The following is a 24,916-nucleotide window of genomic DNA, read 5'->3' as shown; positions in this document are numbered from 1 at the left end:
TGGTAAATGGGACAAAATACAACATGGTTTTACAAAAGGTAGATCATGATCTCCTTCTTTGAGAAAGTAACAGATTTTTTAGACAAAGGAAATGCAGTGGATCTAATTTACCTCAATTTCAGTAAGGCGTTTGATACGATGCCACATGGGGAATTATTAGTTAAATTGAAAAAGATGGGGATCATTATGAAAATTGAAATATGGATAAGGAAATGATTAACAGGGAGACTACAGCGGGTCCTACTGAAAGGTGAATTGTCAGGCTGGAGGGAGGTTACCAGTGGAGTTCCTCAGGGATCAGTTTTGGGACGAATCTTATTTAATCTTTTTATTACTGACCTCGACACAAAAAGTGGAAGTGTGCTAATAAAGTCTATGGATGATACAAAGCTGGGAGGGATTGCCAATTTAGAGAGAGACCGGGATATCATACAGAAAGATTTGGATGATCTTATAAACTGGAGTAATAGTAATAGGATGAAATTTAATAGCGTAAGGTCATGCATTTAGGGATTAATAACAAGAATTTTAGTTATAAGTTGGGGACGCATCAATTAGAAGTTACGGAGGAGGAGAAGGACCTTGGAGTATTGGTTGATCGTAGTATGACTGAGCTGCCAATGTGATATGGCCATGAAAAAAGCTAATGCGGTCTTGGGATGCATCTCCAGTAGAGATAAGGAGGTTTTAGTACCCTTATACAAGGCACTGCTGAGACCTCACCTGGAATACTGTGTACAGTTCTGGTCTCCCATGTTTAAAAAGGATGAATTCAAACTGGAACAGGTACAGAGAAAGGCTACTAGGATGATCCGAGGAATGGAAAACCTGTCTTATGAAAGGAGACTTAAGGAGCTTGGCTTGTTTAGCCTAACTAAAAGAAGGTTGAGGGGAAGATATGATTGCTCTCTATAAATATATCAGAGGGATAAATACAGGAGAGGGAGAGGAATTATTTAAGCTCAGTACCAATGTGGACACAAGAACAAATGGATATAAACTGGTCATTCAGAAGTTTAGACTTGAAATTAGACAAAGGTTTCTAACCATCAGAGGAGTGAAGTTTTGGAATAGCCTTCCAAGGGAAGCAGTGGGGGCAAAAGACCTATCTGCTTTAAAATTAAACTCGTTAAGTTTATGGAGGAGATGGTATGATGGGATAATGTGATTTTGGCAATTAATTGATCTTTAAATATTCATGGTAAATAGGCCCAATGGCCTGTAATGGGATGTTAGATGGGGTCGGATCTGAGTTACTACAGAGAATTCTTTGCTGGGTATCTGGCTTGTGAATCTTGCCCATATGCTCAGGGTTTAGTTGATCGCCATATTTGGGGTCAGGAAGAAATTTTCCTCCAGGGCAGATTGGAAGAGGCCCTAGGGGGTTTTCGCCTTCCTCTTTAGCATGGGGCACAGGTCACTTGATGGAGGATTCTCTGCTCCTTGAAGTCTTTAAACCACGATTTGAGGACTTCAATAGCTCAGACATAGGTGAGAGGTTTTTCGCAGGAGTGGGTGGGTGAGATTCTGTGGCCCGTGTTGTGCAGGAGATCAGACTAGATGATCATAATGGTCCCTTCTGACCTTAATATCTATGAAAATAGTGCTGGACCTCTGCACGTATTCCTGGCCAATAAAACCTTCTTAGGACTCTATCCAATGTCTTGTCTACTCCTAGAGGTTCCCCATATAACCCCAGATAACTGAGCTAACTCTAGTACTGCCCTTGTGTGTTTCCGTGGGACTAAGAGTTGCTCTATTTCTTCCCCTCATATTTGCACTATCCTGTACAACAGATCACGTTTGAGCACATAATATGGCCTTCGGCCTTTGGTCTTTCCTACCACGGGTACGCCATTTACTTCCACTGCCTCCTCCCTCACATTCGCATATAGTATATAGTAATTGGCCTGGTCCTGCCTGAAATTCTCACGTGCGGTACCAATCTGACCTAACTCCAGGGGGCCTACTCTGCCCTCTGGGTTGCCCCTACTTGGGCTAGGAACCGCCTCCGTGTCCTCACTGACCTGAATTATCTCCTGGCCTCCTGAACAGGTTCACCTACCAACAAGGGAGGTTTTCTGATTCTCTGCTAGAATCCTGGTCCCTAATCTTTTATCTGCCCTCCTTTCCTGCCTAGACTTTCAGGGTTTTCCAGGGGATGAGAATAACTCTGGGGCAAATGCGGCAAACATTGGGGTGAGGGAATCTATAGGTGCCTCCGTCTCAGCCTGGGGGTTGCTACCCTCCCCTGGCTCTACTGGGGGGAGTAAGCTCTCAAACCTGGAGAAGTCCCTACCAATTAAGACCAGGTACGGGAGCCTGGGGACCACCCCTGCAGTCACCCTGTAGTATTCCCCTGGATCTCAATTCATACCAGGATTGTGGGGTAGAAATTTACAGTGCCATGAACGCACGTTACATCTGTGTTTTTGGCTCAGGTTAGTTGGTCTTGCCCCACCAACTTCCCTGAGACCAGCGTGACAGCACTCCTGAAATCTACTAATGCTATGGTTTCGATTCCATTCATTTTTACTGATCTTCTATACCCATGCGAGATCACTACGACCCATATCAGGCCAATTAGGCCACATTGCTCCCAATGATCCTCCAGATTACATTGCATAGGCTCTTCCCTGTTGGGGCATTGAGCTACTATATGCCCCAATTCCCCACACTCGTAACACTGCCACTTATTCCGGTAGCCACCCTCTCTTCCCAAACCCGAAGGTCCTTTCGTGGCCTCGGGCCATTCCTCGGTGTCTTTCCTCCCAGTTATGGTTCTTCTGGAGTTTTCAACAGTCCGGGGCCTTGGGTTTGGGACTGGCTTCCTGGTTTGCTGTGTCTCATCCCCTGGGGTCTGGAATAGTTCGCGGACTGCCAGCTGTCTTTCCACGAATGAGACCAACTCATCATCGGCAGAGGAGTCATTCTGGTCAACCCAAGCCCAGAGGCCTGGTGGTAGCCCCCTCATATACTGGTCCAGTACCAGGAGCTCCATCATCTTCTCAGAGCCTCGGGGCACAGCCATTTCTGGGTCAGGTGGATCAGGTCACAAAACTGCGATCAGGGTGTCTTGTCCTCCATATACTGCTACTCATGGAAACTCTGGGCTCCCAAAGCTTTCATGACTCCGGATTTGGCCAGGATCTCTGCCTTCAGCTGGGGGTCATCTGCTGCAGTCTCCATGGCCATATCATAGTAGACCTTCTGGGCCTCCCCACACAGGAACGGGATGAGGATACCAGACCACTGATCTCAGGGCCAGGCCTCCCGCAGGGCTGCTCTTTCAAAAGCCAGGAGGTATGCCTCCACATCATCCTTCCATGTCATTTTCTGTAGGCAGTGGCTAACCCGTATGGTCCGGGTCCCATCTCAGTTGCGGTTTAGCTCCATAAGGGCCTTCACCTGGTTCATCAGGTCTTGCAGCAGGGCTCTGTCCTGGGCAGCCTGAATCATCAACAGATGATTAATCTCCTGCTGCATCCGAGTCGCCTCCTGTTGGGCGGTTGCTTGGACCGGGTAGCCTCCTGCTGGGCTGCAGTGGCTTGTATTAGGGCCTTGACCACGTCATCCGTCTTAGGGATGGGAGGGTTTTGGCTAACCCTGGTTTAAGTCCCCAGCGCATAGATACCACTGCTAACACCATGTGTGGCAAATTGCCAGCACTACTTCGATGGGTCTCGCACTCTCTCTTATTGGGGAGGGTTCAGGGCACCATTTCTCGCCCCTGAACTGGGGTATTAACTGCCCCACTAGTGTCCTAGAGGAGGGAAGTGGAGAGGGAGGGACCTGGGCCCGCCCTCTACTCCGGATCCCAGCCCAGGGGTCCTAGGGTTAGCGGTAAACTGCTTGAACTAGCAGTTCCTTCCCCTGGGCTACTTCCCTCTTCTGCCCTTCAGCTTGTGGGGCTTCCTGCCCTCCCTCTGCACAAACCAAGTATCCCTTTACCTCGGGTCTTGGTCTTCTTAGCCCACCGCAGCACTTCTCCAAACTCTCCTTTGCTTACCTCCAAACTGCTCTCTGCTCCAACACCAATCCACTCTGCTTCAACTCCTTCCCCGATTGAAGCAGGGGGATTTTATCAGGTGACTGGCTTCAGGTGCTCTAATTGGCTTCAGGTGCTTTAATTAATCTAAGCAAACTTTCTTCCCTCTACAGGAAATAAGGCTCCTTTCTAACACTCTCCTGCTGCCTTCTGGCCATGCTGCATCACAATATGTACATCCTGTCCTGGTATATTTATTACAATGTAGGTACAAACAGAATATAGTGATGTACAAATACCAAACAATGGAATAAACCTCCCCAGGTGAGTTTTTTTACATCAATATCTTTGAAAGAAAAAAGCAGCCACCACCATCATCCCACAAGACCAAAAACCCCAAAACTGAATCTCAGCTAACCATTTATAATGTCATGTCAGCCTTATGCAGAATAAAATCATCAGGTTTCTGAACATTTAAGTTTTCACATAAAAGTTGATAGATTCTTTATTAAAAAAATGTTAGTACTAACATTTGACTTTCAAATACTAGGAGGGTGAATTCTCTAATGGGTGAAGAATATATATTCTTGTAAAAAGCACCAAAGAGACACTTCCTGATTATCAGGCTGGCAATGGCTACATATTTGCAGAGCCTACTGAATCTTCTGTACCATGCGCCCCTCCCACCTTTTTTTTTTAAACACATTTTCACCCATGTGACAGGATATCCAATACAGCTTTCTCAGCTATGGAAAAATGTAATAAAATAAAATAATAATAATAAAAAGCTGCTTATCAAGACTGGTACTAGCTTCAGGATAGCTCTTTGGCTCCTGAACCACTGAGATCTGGGCATCACTGTTCTAGACAATGTGTAGATACAGAACAAAAAGAAAATATTTCATAAGAAACAGAACACTGATATTACTTGAACAAAATCATATCTAAGGAATTAGTTAAATAAGCAGAAAAACTTTTTTTTAAATCAAAAATTATTCAAAGCTTAATTTTAGAATTATATTGCTCCTTTGGGTTAAAAGGATCTTGGAACACTTCATTATTACAAACAGGAATCACGGCATACGCAGAGATGCATCTCTTTCTAGGATGAAACATTTCTGCTGTATACCACCACATAACAATACCACACAAAATAAACTAAGGGCCTTGCAGTGGGACTACGCTCAGCAGTAAATATTTATAGCATCAGAGAGCAGTCATAATGTGTGCCTAGCATGAATATGGTAGCTACTTCCCTCTGAAAGCAAATCAATTATTTTAAGTTTGAGAATTTTAACCTAGTTTTACTAGGGGGAAAACCATCAAGAATTTTTAGAAAATGTTAGGTTAGGTTTAGGTTGTCACAAAACTTGTCTGAGTTTACTGTCCTGGGATATGATTCTCAATTGAATTACTCCTCAACTTTCTACTTCAGTGGAGTTAACCAGTGTCAAATTGATGTAACAGTGCATAACAGAGCTTTGCCTGTTGGAGCTTTACCATTTCATTTGTCTTGCAGGGTGAATTTCACTGGATAAAATGGAGTTTCTGCAGATACAAAATCAAAAACAAAAAAATGCAACTCCCTTTCTGCAGGCCAGGAGGAATTTTAAGGATTCAGACCAGTAAAGTCGTCTTCTTTAAATTTTATTTAGCCAAATAGATGCATATTCTGCATACCATTAACTAAGTGAAAATGTATGACTGAATGGATACACGCGTGCAGTCAAACACTGAAATTGAGGCAGGGTTCATGTAACTTCACAGGATTCTAAATAGCAAAGGCAGCCCTTTGGCTGTTAAAGTGGAAAAAAGTAAATCTATAAATTCCACAGGAAAAATTAAATATTCACTTGATGCATCTACATAACACACACACCTGAACAAGAACAAGCTCTGATGCTTCCTTCCAGATATTTGTTTCTTCTTCCCAAAGTAGAGAAACGCAAGATAAAAGAAAGTAAACACTGCCAACTCGTAATACATGAGGAGGTCAACATTAAGAGAATAGTTTGCATGAATATCAAAAGGAAAACATTCACAGAGGTAAAAACAGAGCCAGATTGCCTTAGAATGGGAGCCCCTCCCTGTTCTGTAAACCTCACAAAGGACAGAAACAATAGCAACAATAGCACTTGGGAACTGGTGTGGCGGGCATGCATACTCTCCAAGCAAGTCAAGAAATTGGACTATGGTGCCTGTGGCTCAATACCACCTACCTAAAGTTCCACCTGTGGGAGGACAGTTCTGCACCACCTGTAATATACATTTTTGCTTCTCAGGCCTGTAGCAACCATGTGGAAACAGCGGTAGCCATGGCAGAGACCCAAGCAATCCCCTCAATAGTAGCACCAGCAGCTTTCCCCGTTCTCTGCAAGCACTGCACATGTACGTCAAGAAGGAAGAATACCCTTTTACAGTTTAAGGTGTCTAGCTAATGTAAGCGGCTTAGGATTCAGTTTGCAGAGAAAAAGCATTATATATATATCATGTTATTTACCTGTGAAGGAGTCAACTCCCTGCTGTTGACCTATAGGTCAGACTGCTACAGGATCTATTAGCTTGTTTGTGAAAGTATCCATAACGATTTGTAGTGCTGACACATAAAGCCTACAGCCTAAGCATTTATCATGGCTATGCTTAAGAACTCCCACAAAGTCTTGTAAGTAATGCTGAGAGAGAGAGAGAGAGACATGCACACAGAGGAAATATACTAGCTAGATTGTTTTAAAGCATAAGTATATAATATACCTCAACCTATTTTTAACTTGTGCTATGCTAAAATCACAAGAAAGGACTAAGTTTTGCAGGCATATAAAATATTCTAAATGCAAAAGCACAAAATGAAGTAGTTGGCAAAAACATGGTTTCAACGTATGTTCAGTTGTATTGGCCAAACGTTGTTTGGATGGAAATATAAGGCATAGTGGAATGTTTTAAACCACGTAGTCAACAAGCTGCCCTTTACTAGTGATAGGATAACAAGTTATGCAGTTAGCCACATACTGTAATATTAAAAAACAAGTAATGTATAAGCAAGACCTTGTTAACCAAATTGGACCCATTACAAGTAGACAGGCCTGGTACCCCAGATCTGTTGGTATGTATCACCATTCTGTTTGTGTAGTTTGATCTTAGATGTCTAGTCTTTGATTAATAAATCAAACTTGAGCTTGACAATTTGACGTTCTGTCCATTAATAATCTAAAAGGACCACTATTTATAATAATAGCCATGCTAAGAAGTGGAAAAATACCAGCTTGCTGTAGTTAAGAAAAATATAAAAACCTTTGACATAGTACCCTGTCCTTTTGATTTAATGAGCAATGGTCTAACTGCAATAAACAAAAGCATATATAAATATAATATGCTAATGGCAAGGGCACGAGTAAGCGGCAGATGTCCAAATCATGTGCTTGGAACATATTTTTATCCATGATATGAAAAGGAGAACGAAAGTGATTGTAAACAACCTGATTATAAATTTAGCAAGGTCTAGAAAATTATTAGAATCAAACAGGCTGGAATCAGATGTCTCATGAGGCTGCAAAATAAGTTCTAACAGATGTTGGCCATGTCTGCCTTTTCTGTTATGCACTTACTAACAAGTGCTTAATAAAACTCAATCAAGCTTGGTTATCTGAGGTCTCTTTAGTTATTAGTAAATTTGAACCTGTAAAATTGATTATACATTTTTACAGATTACAAACTGAAGGCACAGCTGGGATCTCAATAATCAGTTATTGATTGAATGTGAATGGACCTTGCAGCCAGGTGCTGGTGTGGGAAACTTTTGAATAAATCAAAATACATAAAGCGAGACTAACTTGGCAAAATGCCAAGTAGAAACAGTAGCATGCTTGTTGATGATAAATAAATAAAATAAATACTAAAGGAGCTCTTGAATCATTTATAAGAAAATATTCCATTGACTTATGGGTGAGCTTTGCTTGCACTGAACACAACCCACAAACCCAACCCATGGGATTGTGTGTGTTCACTGTTCACATTAGAGGTTGAAAAGAAAGTCAGAGACAGCAAGCTGAAGGGAAGGCGGTTCAGTGTCTGTCATGGCATGTAAAGCTTTGAATTACAGGTTAAGGAGATGGAAAAAAGTCAATAAAATGGATGAGAATCATAAAAAAAACAAGAATGTGGAATCATTTTCAGAGAAGAACTACTTCAAAGGTGGCATCTGATGGGATTTGCATCCATTGGAAACAATTTTTAAAAAATGTTATATGGCTATAATTTGTTTTACACTTCAGAAGAATTTGTTACATAACTTTCTTAGTTTTAATGACTCTATTAAGCAAGTTGGGATTTTGCATATTCACTAACAGCAGATACACCAGAGCCGCAAGGGAAAAGAATGAAAAGCCAACAAAAAAAAATTAATAGAACATTAACTTTTCCCATTTAACCAGATTCCTTTCTTTCTTAATGGAAATATTTTTATCATTGCATATAATTTCTGCATTTTCTAGTACTACATCTCATAAAAAACATCTATTATTCACATTGACTGAGCTGCCAGATAGACACATCATCAGTCACCAAAACACTAACTTGCCCTTGAGCTTTTCTGGTTTTATGATATTTCTAAGGGAGACAGTTTGTAGCTGAAAATTTTATTCAACTTACAGAAAGTACTGCAAGTGATTTGGAAACTCTTCTCATTGTACATATTTTGAACAGGAAAGCAATTAAATTTGTTTTAGTGTGTTCCTGTGCCTTCATTCCTAACTCACTCTATAGATATTTCTCTGAAATTGAAGATGAATGTTCAGTTCATTTAAAAAATTGCAAGCCATCACGTACATTACTGAATGTGATGTGTGAGTTTTAGATGCTTTGCTACCACTATTATACCACAATGGTCAGGCAAGCTGGGCACTCTATAGTGCTTCCACCACAGAAAGGACAGTTCTGCAATGAGCAGCATGAAGATGGTCTTTGCCAAATGGCATGCAGCTAATAATGAGGGAATAGATATTCTTGTTTTCTGTCAGAAAATTATTCCCGTAAGAAATTCCTGACCAGCTCTAATTCTGCCAAGGGCTTTTCTGGTACACTGCACATTAAAATATTTGCTTTTATTTTGGAGTTAATAGAAAGAGAAAATGTATCAAGGCCTCTAGAAAAGGGATTATTACTACTTGCATTAAAATAGCATCCAACAGCCCCAACCAAGACTGGAGTCCCATTGTGCCACACACTACACAAAGGCATAGTAAGAGACAGTCCCTCCCCAAAGAGCAAAGGGTGGAAAAGGAAACAGAAGTGAAGTGACTTGCCCAAGGTTGACAGAGCCAAAGATACAGCCCAGGTCTCTTGACTCCCAGCCTAATTCCAAATCCGCTGACCCACGCTACCTATCTGATTTCTGGATTTAGTCACCAAATTGATACCAGTATTACCTACTGCTCTCAAAAATGAGTTGGTATCTAAAATTTAGTATCTATATCAAAAAACTATGTAATGGCCTAAAAATGTATCACAGATATTCCCATCTACCTTAACATCACCCCCTCTCTTCCCAAAAATAGCAGATGTGTGTATACAGGAAAAAAAACGTACGTTATTCTATCTATACCATCTGCTTCTGAGAAACACATTCTGACCACACAGTTGATAAATGCGTATAGTTTAGTAAAATATACACCCAATATCTTTGGTCTTCCATGTCACCTTGGTAATTTGACCAGTGTATAGCCAAGATTACAATGAAAATTTTAAGCCAAGATAGCCGTAGTCTACACTAGGAGTTGAGGTCAAATTTAGCAGCGTTAAATTGATTTAACCCTGCACCTGTCCACACGAGGAAGCCCTTTTTTTGACTTAAAGGGCTCTTAAAATCGATTTCTTTACTCCACCCCCGACAAGGGGATTAGTGCTGAAATCTGCCTTGCCAGGTCGAATTTGGGGTACTGTGGACGCAATTAGACAGTATTGGCCTCCGGGAGCTATTCCAGAGTGCTCCATTGTGACTGCTCTGGACAGCACTCTCAATTCAGATGCACTGGGCAGGTAGACAGGAAAAGGCTCGTGAACTTTTGAATTTCATTTCCTGTTTGGCCAGCATGGCAAGCTGCAGGTGAGAGCAGAGCTCATCAGCAGAGGTGACCATGATGGAGTCCAATAATCGCAAAAGAGCTCCAGCATGGACTGAACAGGAGGTACGATTGCTGATTGCCGATTGCTGTATGGGGAGATGAATCCGTGCTATCAGAACTCCATTCCAGTTTTCAAAAGGCCAAAACATTTGTCAAAATCTCCCAGGGCATGAAGGACAGAGGCCATAACAGGGACCCAAAGCAGTGCCACGTGAAACTTCAGGAGCTGAGGCAAGCCTACCAGAAAACCAGAGAGGCAAACAGCCGCTCTGGGTCAGAGCCCAAAACATGCCGCTCCTATGATGAGCTGCATGCCATTTTAGGGGGTTCAGCCACCACTACCCCAACCGTGTTGTTTGATTCCTTCAATGGAGATGGAGGCAACATGGAAGGTTTTGGGGAGGAGGAAGATGATGATGATGACAGCAAGCAAGTGAAGAAACCAGTTTTCCCGACAGCCAGGAACTGTTTCTCACCCTGGACCTGGAGCCAGTTCCCCCTGAACCCAACGAGGCTGCCTCCCGGCCCGCCAGGAAGAGAAGGGACCTCTGCTGAGTGTATCTTTTTAAATAGCATACATGGTTTAAAAGCAAGCATGTTTAATGATTAATTTGCCCTGGCATTCGCGGCCAATACAGCTACTGGAAAAGCCTGTTAATGTGTCTGGGGACGGAGCAGAAATTCTCCAGGGACATCTCCATAAAGCTCTCCTGGATGTACTCTCAAAGCCTTTGCAAAAGGTTTCTGGGGAGGGCAGCCTTATTCTGTCCCCCATGGTAGGACACTTTACCATGCCAGGACAGTAGCACGTAGTCGGGAATCATTGTAGAACAAAGCATTGCAGTGTATGTTTGCTGGCATTCAAACAACATCCGTTCTTTATCTCCCTGTGTTATCCTCAGGAGAGTGATATCATTCATGGTCACCTGGTGGAAATAGGATGCTTTTCTTAAGGGGACGTTCAGAGGTGCCCGTTTCTGCTGGGCTGTTTTCCTGTGGCTGAACAAAAATGTTCCCCGCTGTTAGCCACGCGGTGGGGGGGAGGCAAAATTCGACCTTGTAACAAAAGCACATGTGCTATGTATGTAATGTTAACAGCAAGGTTTACTGTGAAAGAGTGTATCCATTGTTCTACAAAATGTGTCTTGTTAAATACCACTGTCCCTTTTTTTTTTCCTCCACCAGCTGCATGTGTTTCAAGGATCACAGGATCTTCTCCTTCCCAGGCTAGCGAAGATTAGAAGGTGGAAAAAAACACACTCGCGATGAAATGTTTTCTGACCTCATACTGTCCTCCCACACTGACAGAGCACAGACAAATGCGTGGAGGCAGACAATGTCAGAGTGTAGGAAAGCACAAAATGACCGGGAGGAGGGTGGCATGCTGAAGAGAGGGCTGAAGCTGATAGGTGGCGGCAGCGTGATGAGAGGAGACAGGATTCAATGCTGAGGCTGCTGGAGGATCAAACTAATATGCTCCAGCATATGGCTGAGCTGCAGGAAAGGCAGCAGGAGCACAGACTGCCGCTACAGCACCTGCGTAACAACCACCCTCCTCCCCAAGTTCCATAGCCGTCTCACCCAGACGCCCCAGAACACGGTGGGGGGGGCCGCCGGCCACTCCACCCCAGAGGATTGCCCAAGTAACAGAAGGCTGGCATTCAATAAGTTTTAAAGTTTTAAACTTTTAAAGTGCTGTGTGGCCTTGTCCTTCCCTCCTCCATCACCCCTCCTGGTGCTTCCCTCCTCCACCATCCCTCCCAGGCTACCTTGGCAGTTATCCCCCTGTATGTGTGATGAATTAATAAAGAATGCATGAATGTGAAGCAACAATGACTTTATTGCCTCTGCAAGCAGTGATCAAAGGGAGGAGGGGAGGGTGGTTAGCTTACAGGGAAGTGGAGTGAACCAAGGGGGATGGAGGGGTGTCATCAAGGAGAAACAAACAGAAATTTCATACCGTAGCCTGGCCAGTCATGAAACTGGTTTTCAAAGCTTCTCTGATGCGCACCGCACCCTCCTGTGCTCTTCTAACCGTCCTGGTGTCTAGATGCGCGTGACCAGTGGCCAGGCAATTTGTCTCAACCTCCCACCCTGCCATAAACATCTCCCCCTTACTCTCACAGATAGTGTGGAGCACACAGCAAGCAGTAATAACAGTGGGAATATTGGTCTCGCTGAGGTCTAACCGAGTCAGTAAACTGTGCCAGTGCGCTTTTAAACGTCCAAATGCACATTCTACCACCATTCTGCACTTGCTCAGCCTGTAGTTGAACAGCTCCTGACTACTGTCCAGGCTGCCTGTGTATGGCTTCATGAGCCACGCATTAAGGGGTAGGCTTGGTCCCCAAGGATAACTAGGCATTTCAACATCCCCAATGGTTATTTTCTGGTCTGGGAATAAAGTCCCTTCCTGCAGCTTTTGAAACAGACCAGAGTTCCTGAAGATGTGAGCGTCATGTACCGTTCCCGGCCATCCCACGTTGATGTTGGTGAAACGTCCCTTGTGATCCACCAGTCCTTGCAGCACTATTGAAAAGTACCCCTTGTGATTTACGTACTCGCTGGCTTGGTGCTCCGGTGCCAAGATAGGGATATGGGTTCCGTCTATGGCCCCACCACAGTTAGGGAATCCCATTGCAGCAAAGCCATCCACTATGACCTGCACATTTCCCAGGGTCACTACCTTTGATATCAGCAGATCTTTGATTGTGTTGGCCACTTGCATCACAGCAGCCCCCACAGTAGATTTGCCCACTCCAAATTGATTCCCGACTGACCGGTAGCTGTCTGCTATTGCCACTAGCTTCTATACTGTAAGGGCTGCTCTCATCTTAGTATTCTTGCGCCTCAGGGCAGGGGAAAGCAAGTCACAAAGTTCCATGAAAGTGCCCTTACGCATGCAAAAGCTTCACAGCCACTGGGAATTGTTCCAGACCTGCAACACTATGCAGTCCCACCGGTCTGTGCTTGTTTCCCGGGCCCAGAATCGGCATTTCACTGCATGAACCTGTCCCATTAGCACCATGATGCCCACATTGCCAGGGCCTGTGCTTTGTGTCCATGTCCTCATCACTCTCGTCACCGCGCTAACGTCGCCTACTCAGCCGGTTTCGCTTTGCCAGGTTCTGGTGCTGCATATACTGCTGGATAATGCGCATGGTGTTTAATGTGCTCCTAATTGCCAGAGTGATCTGAGCTGGCTCCATGCTTGCCATGGTAAGGCGTCTGCACAGAAAAAAGGCCTGGAACGATTGTCTGGCGTTGCTCTGACAGAGGGAGGGGTGACTGACGACATGGCTTACAGGATTGGCTTACAGGGAATTAAAAATCAACAAAGGGGGTAGCTTTACATCAAGGAGAAACAAAAACAGCTGTCACACAGAATGACCCCCTGTCAGAATGAAGATTGAACTCAAAACCCTGGGTTTAGCAGGCCAATGCTCAACCCAATACTCAACCCACTGAGCTATCCCTCCCCCTGGTATTTCAGGCAGGACTGAATCTCCATTAAATTTTTCAAGGTGCCCCAACAGACCTCACCGAAACGATTGTTGGATGTTGATTTCACCGAGGGGGTGGGAACAAATGAATACAAAACAAATCTGGTGTATTTCTTGTTTTGATCCACTTCATCTATCTTTTACATCTTTGGCTGGCAGCAGACAGTGCAGTAGGACTGCTAGCCATCCTTATCTCCTGGCTGATTAGCAGAAGACGGTGCAGTAGGACTGCCAGCAGGACTAAAAAGAATGACCTGGTTGAGTAACTCCTATTTTATTCCCTGTACCCATGTCTGCCCAGGCGCTCCTGACCAACCTTACCGAGGCGGTCAGGAGCACCTCGGATAACCATGACGATGGTTATCATGCCTATTGCACTATCTGCTGCCACAAGGCAATGGGCTGCTGCTGTGCAGCAATGCAGTATTGCGTCTGCCAGCACCCAGGAGACGTACAGTGACAGTGAACTGAGCGGGCTCCATGCTTGCTATGGTATGGCATCTGCACAGGTTACTCAGGGAAAAAAGGCATGAAACAATTGTCTGCCGTTGCTTTCATGGAGGGAGGGAGGGCCTGACGACATGTACCCAGAACCACCCATGACAATGTTTTTGCCCCATTAGGCATTGGGATCTCAACCCAGACTTAATCTGTATTTGTAATTGTAATTGAAATTGAATACAGCAACATACAAATGGGTGTACATATATATATGCAAACATACATAACTATATATATACACACACGCACACCATACAGAGAGGGGTATCAATAGGATAAAATTAATCATCATGCAACTTTTATAGCCTTACCTGCACTCTGACCACTAGTCTAGCTGCTCCGGACTCACTAACAGTGAAGCAGGCAAGAGGTTTAGAAAGAGCTGCCATAGTTTTCTTTTTAAGGCTATGTCTACATTACACACCACTTTCAGTGGTGAGTAGGGTATGCGTAGCTATATGCTGCAGTGGAAAGCAAGCTGCTTTGACACTGCAGCATGTAGCTACCCATGCAAGTGAAAGGCTCTGGGCAGGGAGGAGGCAGCAAGGAAAGGCTGAGAATATCCCCACTGCATCCTGCCTGCTAGAGACCTTCTCCAGCACCAATTTATTGCCCTGCTACCAGGGTCTTTTCCTGAGGCGGGGACAGGCTTCAGCAGCTGGCAGGCAATGGGACACCACATGCACAAATATAGCAGTGTAGATTTGAAGGCACAGCTTGGGTGAATATAGAGCCATGTAGAGTATATACTTGGGTACATACCCACACCCTTCAGGCATGTGTGTACTCTGCTCACCTGAGCCATGCCCCACTGTCTACGCGGTTACATAAACCTATGCTAGGCAGTGCTACGCGAGTACATGTTCTTCATGCCACTGACAGAAATGTCTTGTGTAGCCATAGCTTTATGGTATATCTACACTTAAAATGCTACAGCGGCACAGCTGAGCCACTGCAGCTGCACCGCAGTAATGCTTCAGTGTAGACATTACCTCCAATGCCAACCGAAGGCGTTCTCCTGCCAGTGGGTTCTCCTGCCACCTCCCTGAGAGACGATAGCTAGGTTGACACAAAAATTATTCCATTGATCTAGCGCTATCTACATGGAGATTTAGGTCATTTTAACAATACCACTCAGGGTGGATTTTTCACACCCCAGACCATAACGTACTTAAACTGACCTAATTTTCTAGTGTAGACCAAGTCTTACTCGACTAACCTTCTTCTGTCTCCCCTCGAAAATGGAACCCTCCATCTCCCAAAGACAGATCCCAATGGTTAATTTAAAAATTATTGACAAGAATTTAAATGGTAATCAATACCATCAGGCAAATATGAAAAATTTTAGAGGGCAATCAGACTACCACTCCACTTGAGGTTCAGGAAAGCCTTCAAGGAGGACAACTAGATCTCAGAGTAGCTGCAAATACCAATACTTGTTGCACATTCTAGCTTTATGATACTTATTCAGACTTGCAAGGATCACACATCTTGCATGACACTCACACATTTGGTAGCCTTGTTATGCCTCTAACAGATCTTGAAAGGGCTGCAGGTGACCAGCTATAGTTTCTCCCCCTGGTTACAGGGGAATGCCCTAGTTTTCAGGCAACAGAGAAGCCTGACACCTCTCCCATGGTCTTCTCTCCCTTCTAGAATAGAGCACTGGCACTGAAAAGAAGGAGGAAGCATTTTCTGGCAGGAAGGTGAAAAGATTAAGGGTGTGGGTCACAAAATTAGATGCTGTTAAAATGGTGTCTTCCCCAAGCATCTCATCCATCACCCATCTACATCTCCCACTACAGACCAACAGATCCTAACAGCCCATCCATAGCCTTTCTTGTGGGCTGCATCAGGATCTCCTGCCTTACCAATATCCTGCCCAGGCTCTCTCCCTCTGTAACAATCCTTTTCTGGGCTCCCTGCCTTCACCCCCATCACCCTTCCTCCAACTCTGCAATCAATCTCCTTCAATACATTTGTCCACTCCCAAACTCCTGATTCTGAAGCGTGCAAGGAATGTGGGTGTGCCTTCCTCACACCTGCTCCAACTGCTGTGGGTGACCCTGAGGGGAAAATCAAGAACTGTTTCTCATAATCAAAAATGTCATACATGGAGCTGCATGAATCTTGGCAGCTACGCCAAAGTGTCAAATATACTCACAATGGAATAGTGGCAATAGAACTCTATCAACATTTTTTTTAAAACATCAGGTGCTAACTCAGGTTTTTAAACCATCAGAGGAGCAAAATTCTGGAACAGTCTTCCAAGGAGAGTAGTTGAAGTGGGGCAGGGAGGGAGATCCTAACTGGCTTCAAGGCTGAGTTTGATAAATTTATGATGGAGATGATATGATGAGATTGCCTATTAGCAAATATTTCCAACTATCAGAGATGGAACACTAAATGGGGACAGCTCTGAACTACCATAAAGAATTTTTTTCCTCAGTGTCTGGCTGGTGGGTCTCGCCCACATGCTTGGTGGTTAAACAGATCATCATATCTGGGGCTAGGATGGAATTTTCCCCCAAGTCAGACTGGTACAGACCCTACTGGGGTTTTACCTTCCTCTACTGCAGGGACACGGGTTGCTTGCTGGTTTGAACTAGAGAAAACAGTAGATTCTCTCTAATTTGAAGTCATTAAATCAAGATTTGAGGACTTCAGTAACTCAGCCAGAGGTTATGGGCCTACTACATGAGTGGGTGTGTGGGTCAGGTTCTATGGCTTGAAATGTGCAAGAGGTCAGACAAGATGATCACGCTGGTCCCTTCTGGCCTTAAAGTCTATGAGTTAGCAGCAAAAAAATAGGATCCTTTTAGCAATCTCAGTTTTGAAGAGTTTTAAATATTTAACTCAGATACAGATGGAAAATTCACATTAAAATGATTGCATGGCTCACAGCTATATGCACAACAGAAAATATTTTTTGTAGTTCTCATTAGAACAGCATCTGTAAATTACTGCTGTTTGAAACAATCAGGTTGTTTAAACAAGTCATGGATAATGGAATTTTTACCATTTAATTGAATCCTTTGCTCCTATATCTGACTTTTCTAATATGATCTGTTTGTTGGATCTATATCTAAACCTTTTCCGTGACTGAGATCCAAACCCGTCCCCATCCCCAACAAAACAAACAAACAAACAAACAAACAAAGAGATCTGCTGTTCCTAAGGATAAATTTTCCCCTACAGGTTATTTCTTTATGTTCTGACTAAAACTCTTCCTTTCACTTCAAAGCAACAGACATATTTTAACAGCTAAGATGAGAGGCTAACAGCTTTCATGCTTAAATGTATGTAATAAATTACATGTTCAATAATATTATCGCTTTCCATTTTAAAAATACACTGTTTTATTGCAGCGCCACTTACCCTTTTTCTCCCTCCAGTTCTTTAAATAGTTGTGCCATATTCTGATCTCAGTCAGACCAGTAAGTCTTACCCAGAATCGAAAAAAGAAAAGGAGTACTTGTGGCACCTTAGAGACTAACAAATTTATTAGAGCATAAGCTTTCGTGAGCTACAGCTCACTTCATCGGATGCATTTGGTGGAAAAAACAGAGGAGAGATTTATATACACACACACAGAGAACATGAAACAATGGGTTTATCATACACACTGTAAGGAGAGTGATCACTTAAGATAAGCCATCACCAGCAGCAGGGGGGGGAAAGGAGGAAAACCTTTCATGGTGACAAGCAAGGTAGGCTAATTCCAGCAGTTAACAAGAATATCTGAGGAACAGTGGGGTGGGGGGGATGGGGGCGAGAAATAACATGGGGAAATAGTTTTACTTTGTGTAATGACTCATCCATTCCCAGTCTCTATTCAAGCCTAAATTAATTGTATCCAGTTTGCAAATTAATTCCAATTCAGCAGTCTCTCGTTGGAGTCTGTTTTTGAAGCTTTTTTGTTGAAGGATAGCCACTCTTAGGTCTGTGATCGAGTGACCAGAGAGATTGAAGTGTTCTCCAACTGGTTTTTGAATGTTATAATTCTTGACATCTGATTTGTGTCCATTCATTCTTTTACGTAGAGACTGTCCAGTTTGGCCAATGTACATGGCAGAGGGGCATTGCTGGCACATGATGGCATATATCACATTGGTAGATGCGCAGGTGAACGAGCCTCTGATTGTGTGGCTGATGTGATTAGGCCCTATGATGGAGTCCCCTGAATAGATATGTGGACAGAGTTGGCAACGGGCTTTGTTGCAAGGATAGGTTCCTGGGTTAGTGGTTCTGTTGTGTGGTGTGTGGTTGCTGGTGAGTATTTGCTTCAGATTGGGGGGCTGTCTGTAAGCAAGGACTGGTCTGTCTCCCAAGATCTGTGAGAGTGATGGGTCGTCCTTCAGGATAGGTTGTAGATCCTTGATGATGCGTTGGAGAGGTTTTAGTTGGGGGCTGAAGGTGATGGCTAGTGGCATTCTGTTGTTTTCTTTGTTGGGCCTGTCCTGTAGTAGGTGACTTCTGGGTACTCTTCTGGCTCTGTCAATCTGTTTCTTCACTTCAGCAGGTGGGTATTGTAGTTGTAGGAATGCATGATAGAGATCTTGTAGGTGTTTGTCTCTGTCTGAGGGGTTGGAGCAAATGCGGTTATATCGTAGCGCTTGGCTGTAGACAATGGATCGAGTGGTATGATCTGGATGAAAGCTAGAGGCATGTAGGTAGGAACAGCGGTCAGTAGGTTTCCGATATAGGGTGGTGTTTATGTGACCATCGCTTATTAGCACGATACTGTCACGGCTAACCTGGTGGCTGAACTTTGTGACTTTGTCCTGACCCATAACTATTTCACATTTGGTGACAATGTATACCTTCAAATCAGCGGCACTGCGATGGGTACCCGCATAGCCATAAAAATGTTGGCATACTGTGGGGCCGACTTAGAACAACGCTTCCTCAGCTCTCGTCCCCTAATGCCCCTACTCTACTTGCGCTACATTGATGACATCTTCATCATCTGGACCCATGGAAAAGAAGCTCTTGAGGAATTCCACCATGATTTCAACAATTTCCATCCCACCATCAACCTCAGCCTGGACCAGTCCACACAAGAGATCCACTTCCTGGACACTATGGTGCTAATAAGCGATGGTCACATAAACACCACCCTATATCGGAAACCTACTGACCGCTATTCCTACCTACATGCCTCTAGCTTTCATCCAGATCATACCACTCGATCCATTGTCTACAGCCAAGCGCTACGATATAACCGCATTTGCTCCAACCCCTCAGACAGAGACAAACACCTACAAGATCTCTATCATGCATTCCTACAACTACAATACCCACCTGCTGAAGTGAAGAAACAGATTGACAGAGCCAGAAGAGTACCCAGAAGTCACCTACTACAGGACAGGCCCAACAAAGAAAACAACAGAACGCCACTAGCCATCACCATCAGCCCCCAACTAAAACCTCTCCAACGCATCATCAAGGATCTACAACCTATCCTGAAGGACGACCCATCACTCTCACAGATCTTGGGAGACAGACCAGTCCTTGCTTACAGACAGCCCCCCAATCTGAAGCAAATACTCAACAGCAACCACACACCACATAACAGAACCACTAACCCAGGAACCTATCCTTGCAACAAAGCCCGTTGCCAACTCTGTCCACATATCTATTCAGGGGATACCATCATAGGGCCTAATCACATCAGCCACACAATCAGAGACTCGTTCACCTGCGCATCTACCAATGTGATATATGCCATCATGTGCCAGCAATGCCCCTCTGCCATGTACATTGGCCAAACTGGACAGTCTCTACGCAAAAGAATGAATGGACACAAATCAGACGTCAAGAATTATAACATTCAAAAACCAGTTGGAGAACACTTCAATCTCTCTGGTCACTCGATCACAGACCTAAGAGTGGCTATACTTCAACAAAAAAGCTTCAAAAACAGACTCCAACGAGAGACTGCTGAATTGGAATTAATTTGCAAACTGGATACAATTAACTTAGGCTTGAAAAGAGACTGGGAATGGATGAGTCATTACACAAAGTAAAACTATTTCCCCATGGTATTTCTCCCTCCCACCCCACCCCCCACTGTTCCTCTGATATTCTTGTTAACTGCTGGAATTAGCCTACCTTGCTTGTCACCATGAAAGGTTTTCCTCCTTCCCCCCCCCCCCCCCGCTGCTGGTGATGGCTTATCTTAAGTGATCACTCTCCTTACAGTGTGTATGATAAACCCATTGTTTCATGTTCTCTGTGTGTGTGTATATAAATCTCTCCTGTTTTTTCCACCAAATGTATCCGATGAAGTGAGCTGTAGCTCATGAAAGCTTATGCTCTAATAAATTTGTTAGTCTCTAAGGTGCCACAAGTACTCCTTTTCTTTTTCGAATACAGACTAACACGGCTGCTACTCTGAAACCAGAATCGAAATTTTCACTAAAAAATAAAGTTCTTAGGCCTTGTTGCAAATCTTCTCAATGTGATTCAATACAATGTAGTCTTCCTGAATCTGAAGCAGTTCCATTACCACTGCTCATAGCTATGCCATGGGAAGCTCATTAAAGATTAGAGCACAACTGCTTTCTTCTTGCCAGTTCAAAGAATTAATCTAGTTTAAAATAACATGTTATCTGTGTTTCAGTGCTTAGTAGTCAATTTAGATCTCCCACATAACTATTTCAGTCATTTAAAAGCATTCATTTACTATTTAGACAATTCCGGGAACCACTTCCTTCCTTCAATGTAGTTGGCAACATCCAACCAGAGGATCAGAGAAAAGCACTTCAGAAACAAGTTATCATCATCTGATTGTATATTCAAAACAAATCTGTTGCATCACCCCTCCTATTTACAATGCTACACAATGCTTTACTATATAATGAATCGACAGTGAAAAGATCCATACCAGGGTAAAGCATTATGGACTATGAAAACAAACACTGGACATGTTCACCAGATGCACTTCTGGAAACAATATAATTGCAGTAAAAATTGCCTCACTTTTTCTGTGATGAGACGATACTAGTTAGTGCCACTCATATAGCTCCTTAGTTAACAGGGCTTAACAGTGCATTTTTTCAAAAATGCAAGTTTAAAAATGCATTTTCTGTCAACATACAGCTGCTATCAGTCACAACAACTGAGACACTGCAAAAGAATGCAATGTTTCAGTGTAAGTCACTGGAGTACCCAGGAAAGAGTTTCTTTTTTAGATGCCACAGCCCCAGCTCTGTTTTGTGAATCTTAAAAAAAGAATTATTTGGTCACTGGGCAGTTTAATCTTTCACAAATTGTCACTTTGCCTGCAGTTGTGTAAACTGTGACTGGCATATGCTCTTCTCCATGTCTCTATGATTTGGGTAGATAGTATGGACTGGTCTGAGCTCCTCCAGACCACTGAACATCGGTGAACCTTATCTCTGGGTTTTCTATAGCACCCAGCACTGTAGTATCCAAGCACATTTTATGACATCATTTTACCAGAAAATATTTTAAAAGATAAAATGTACTGTTCCTGCATTATGCAGGACGCTAGACTCGAGATGCCCAAGGAAAATGTACTCAAAAAATTAAGATTTCAGTGATTCAAAAATGAAATATACGTAAGAAGCCAAGATCAGTTTCTTTACATCATGGCACAGGAATACACTTGCAAATCATGTGGGATTTGGGACTGCATACAGTAATTATCTTGAGAACAACATATTTTTGAAGAAGCAACTCAGAAAATAAAACTCTCAGTGTTTGGTGCAAACAAGAACAATACTGATTAGTACATTCTGCCTCTTCCTAGTCTTCGGCTGAATTTAGAGTTTTAAAAACAGATGGCAAGAAATTTCAGTCACTGTAAAGGTCCTCTGGGTTTGATATTCACCTGTCTCTTTTCAATAGTAATGTTTATCAGCACAATAAAAAGTAATAGAAGCTCATATTTCCCTCAATTAATACCTACTAGCATCTGCAAACTGATATGTCCCCATACTATTACTACTATTGCACTTGACCTTGATATCATGAAAAAGAATATGATTATGATAATAAGCCAATTATTTTTACACAATAGAGCAATCAAAAAGATCACCACTCCCTCCTGTTCTCATGACAATAAATGAACAGTCGATCTTCATTTCATTGTCAGTTGCTCCCATGCAATCAGCATGACAATATTACTATGTTTTTGTTGTTCATTTCTAAAATAAAATAAATTAAGATGGAGTACAAAAAGCATTAAAAGGTCTATGTTTGAGAGTATTCGCAGGAGTATTTGGTACATGTGTTTTATGAAGGTTAGGATGAATTCTTCTTTCTGGTACAAATGCCTATTTTTACTGAAAAATAGGCTGTTTTAATGCAACAATCTAGATTTGAACAGTAGGTATGTGCCACACACTTGTACATATTTTTCTATATGTGTGAAGGGCAATAAAGGTTTAGCGGTTGTGAATGTGGAACAGCTGAAGAATAGGCTTATAATCACAAACACAAGCCAGTGATTCCTACATATCATCATATATTCTGCACATTCAAAATATTTTTACAGAAACACAATTATATGAATGTTTGAGAGGGGTTTTTTTTTCAAATGATTATAGATTATAAACCAGAAGTTTATAGATAGACTTGGAAGAATTCCATTTTATTTTATTTTTTTATTTTGACTATTAACATCCATTTTTATTTTTATAATTTTAACTGTATTTATTTTTAGAGTTATGGAAATTAGGGGAGGGGTTGGGTTGGAGTTAAGGCAGTGCTGAAAGTGGGGCTGCAGGGGGCTCTCTGCTTGGCCAAGGGGCCCCAGACACCCAGATGCAAGGTACAGGACAAGTTGCGATCCTGGCCTGATTGAGCAGAGACCCTGAGCAGGGGTGCGAGGAGAAGGAGCAGCCCCCAGCCATAAGGGAAGACACCCAACTGCGAAACAGTTCCTGCCCCAGGATGGCTCCCACACACCAGACCGGTGAGTGAATGGGGCTGTGATCGCACAGCTGCAGAGGGCCTCCTGCATGGCTGGTGATGGAGACACTCAGCAGTGGGGTGGCCTCCCCATAGCTGGAGGCTTGTCATCCTGCTTGTGACCCCAGTTGGGGATCTCTGCTGTGCCGCACCAGGGCCGCAGCTTGCCCTGCACCTGGCACCTCTAGGGATCCAGTCTCTCTGGCCCTGCAGCAGTGCAGGGAGCCGGCTGCTGTTTCACTGTCACAACCCCACTCTCCTACTCCCATGACAGCAGTGCTGCAGAGGCCTCCCTACACCACTGCAGGGACAGTGAGACCCAATCCCTACAAGCACAAGTTGCTGGGGATGCTGTACGCACACCAATGGATATTTTTTCCCACCCATTTCAGTGTGTTAGCTGACATCAGCAATGACTGACATCTATTGATTTAAAGCAAATCCTGCCAAGCCTAATTATAAGCTATAACAATCATCTTGCCTGACAACCCCCATCATAAAGGCTACAAAAACTTATCCAATAATTCCTGCATCAAGTCGCATATTGGTTTAATTTTTATTATTGGGTATATTTCTTGTAGCCTGCTGCCTATAAAGAACAGGTACCTAAGCTATCATGGAGTGCAACTTTGCCAGGCTCAGTGGGGAAAAAAAATGCAAACTGACAAATACAGAACAAACCTAATAATGACTTGAATAGTTTCTCCACATAAAAATATCATGGACTTCAAGATCTGTTATCCTGAGCAAAAATTGGGTCCCTTTAAAAAAACCCATGCCGCAAGTTCACATCTCTAGCCCTGCAGGGTGATAAGATAATGGACTTTAAAGCCATGATATTTTTAAGTATGAAGAACTGTCACTGGGCAAGAAATTAATCTTGCCCACCGGGCCATGGGTATGGGCAATTTGGGGTATAAATTCCACATGATGGGGGAAAGAAGAGGGAAACATTTATGTGGCAATTTATTTTTTATTTAAATGGCAGTTTTTTAAAGCAGCTGAGGATTTCTAATGTTAGAATAAGTCTCTGGAAGATGGTTAATGGACAAGTGATGCATGCATACGTATGTGATGAATTGCACAGCTATGTGATCAATTTTGGGGTTAAGACAACTCAAATGCACAATGGTAGATTAGCTATTTGTCCTTTGGTGCAGGTCTCTCCTAATCATCAGACATATGGAGCAAAACCATAAACCTGAAAGTCTCTGAAGTTCCAAGTTTAATTGACACACCAATTTAAACTTTCCTACTCCCAGCAACAATCACGTTATGTCACTTCCTTTACCCCCTACATAAGGTTTGGCTTATGCAAAGCAGCGCTCACAGGTATAGTTACAGTCCTACCAGTTAAGAACAGGTTCTTGCTACTACAACTCAAAAATATTTTAGATTTTTCAGGACATGATCTGAAAGTTATAAAACTGATATTCCATATAGATCTGTTCCATTTAAAAAAAAAGAGAGAGATAACTACCTTTTCATCATAGGAAGATTCCATTCTCCAGTGCTGAGCAGCTGTGATACACTATGTCACTATTCCATTGCATGGTGGGACAGAAGTACATGAGCAAGAAGTCAGCCAACCCCAGGGTAACAATTTCAGCAACAACCTGTAAATGAAAAGATAAATAGAAAACAAAAGATTTTAACAAGATACCTTCACAGTTCCTCCTGTTTATTCACAAAAACAAAAGGGTATTCAGCCTATTGGTATAGAATGGTGACTCTCAATGTAAATCATGCACAGCCCAATAATTAATTTAGCTTTTTGAATCAATATTTCAAATATATATGTGCATAAGCAAGTTTTAAGGCTCATTTTGCCCGTTATGCCTCAGGACGCTATGTAATTTTTCTGAATG

The 24,916-nt window shown here is 43.1% G+C and overlaps 1 protein-coding gene across 4 annotated transcripts in view; it reads right to left on the bottom strand.

Annotated features, from left to right (window-relative positions):
* THSD7A (thrombospondin type 1 domain containing 7A) overlaps positions 1–24,662 on the bottom strand; it is a 437,038-nt gene extending 412,376 nt beyond the window's left edge. For all 4 annotated transcript variants that reach the window (XM_038392700.2, XM_038392699.2, XM_043509245.1 and 1 more), the window contains exon 1: positions 24,529–24,662. The gene's annotated coding sequence lies outside the window, so the exon portion shown is untranslated. The remainder of the gene's footprint in view (positions 1–24,528) is intronic.
* Between the last annotated feature and the right edge of the window lie 254 nt (positions 24,663–24,916).

This window comes from Dermochelys coriacea, chromosome 2 (genome assembly GCF_009764565.3).
Source record: "Dermochelys coriacea isolate rDerCor1 chromosome 2, rDerCor1.pri.v4, whole genome shotgun sequence".
Classification (NCBI taxonomy): Eukaryota; Metazoa; Chordata; order Testudines; family Dermochelyidae; genus Dermochelys; species Dermochelys coriacea.
The sequence above is the reverse complement of the archived record's forward strand: the minus strand, read 5'-3'. Positions and strand labels throughout refer to the sequence as shown.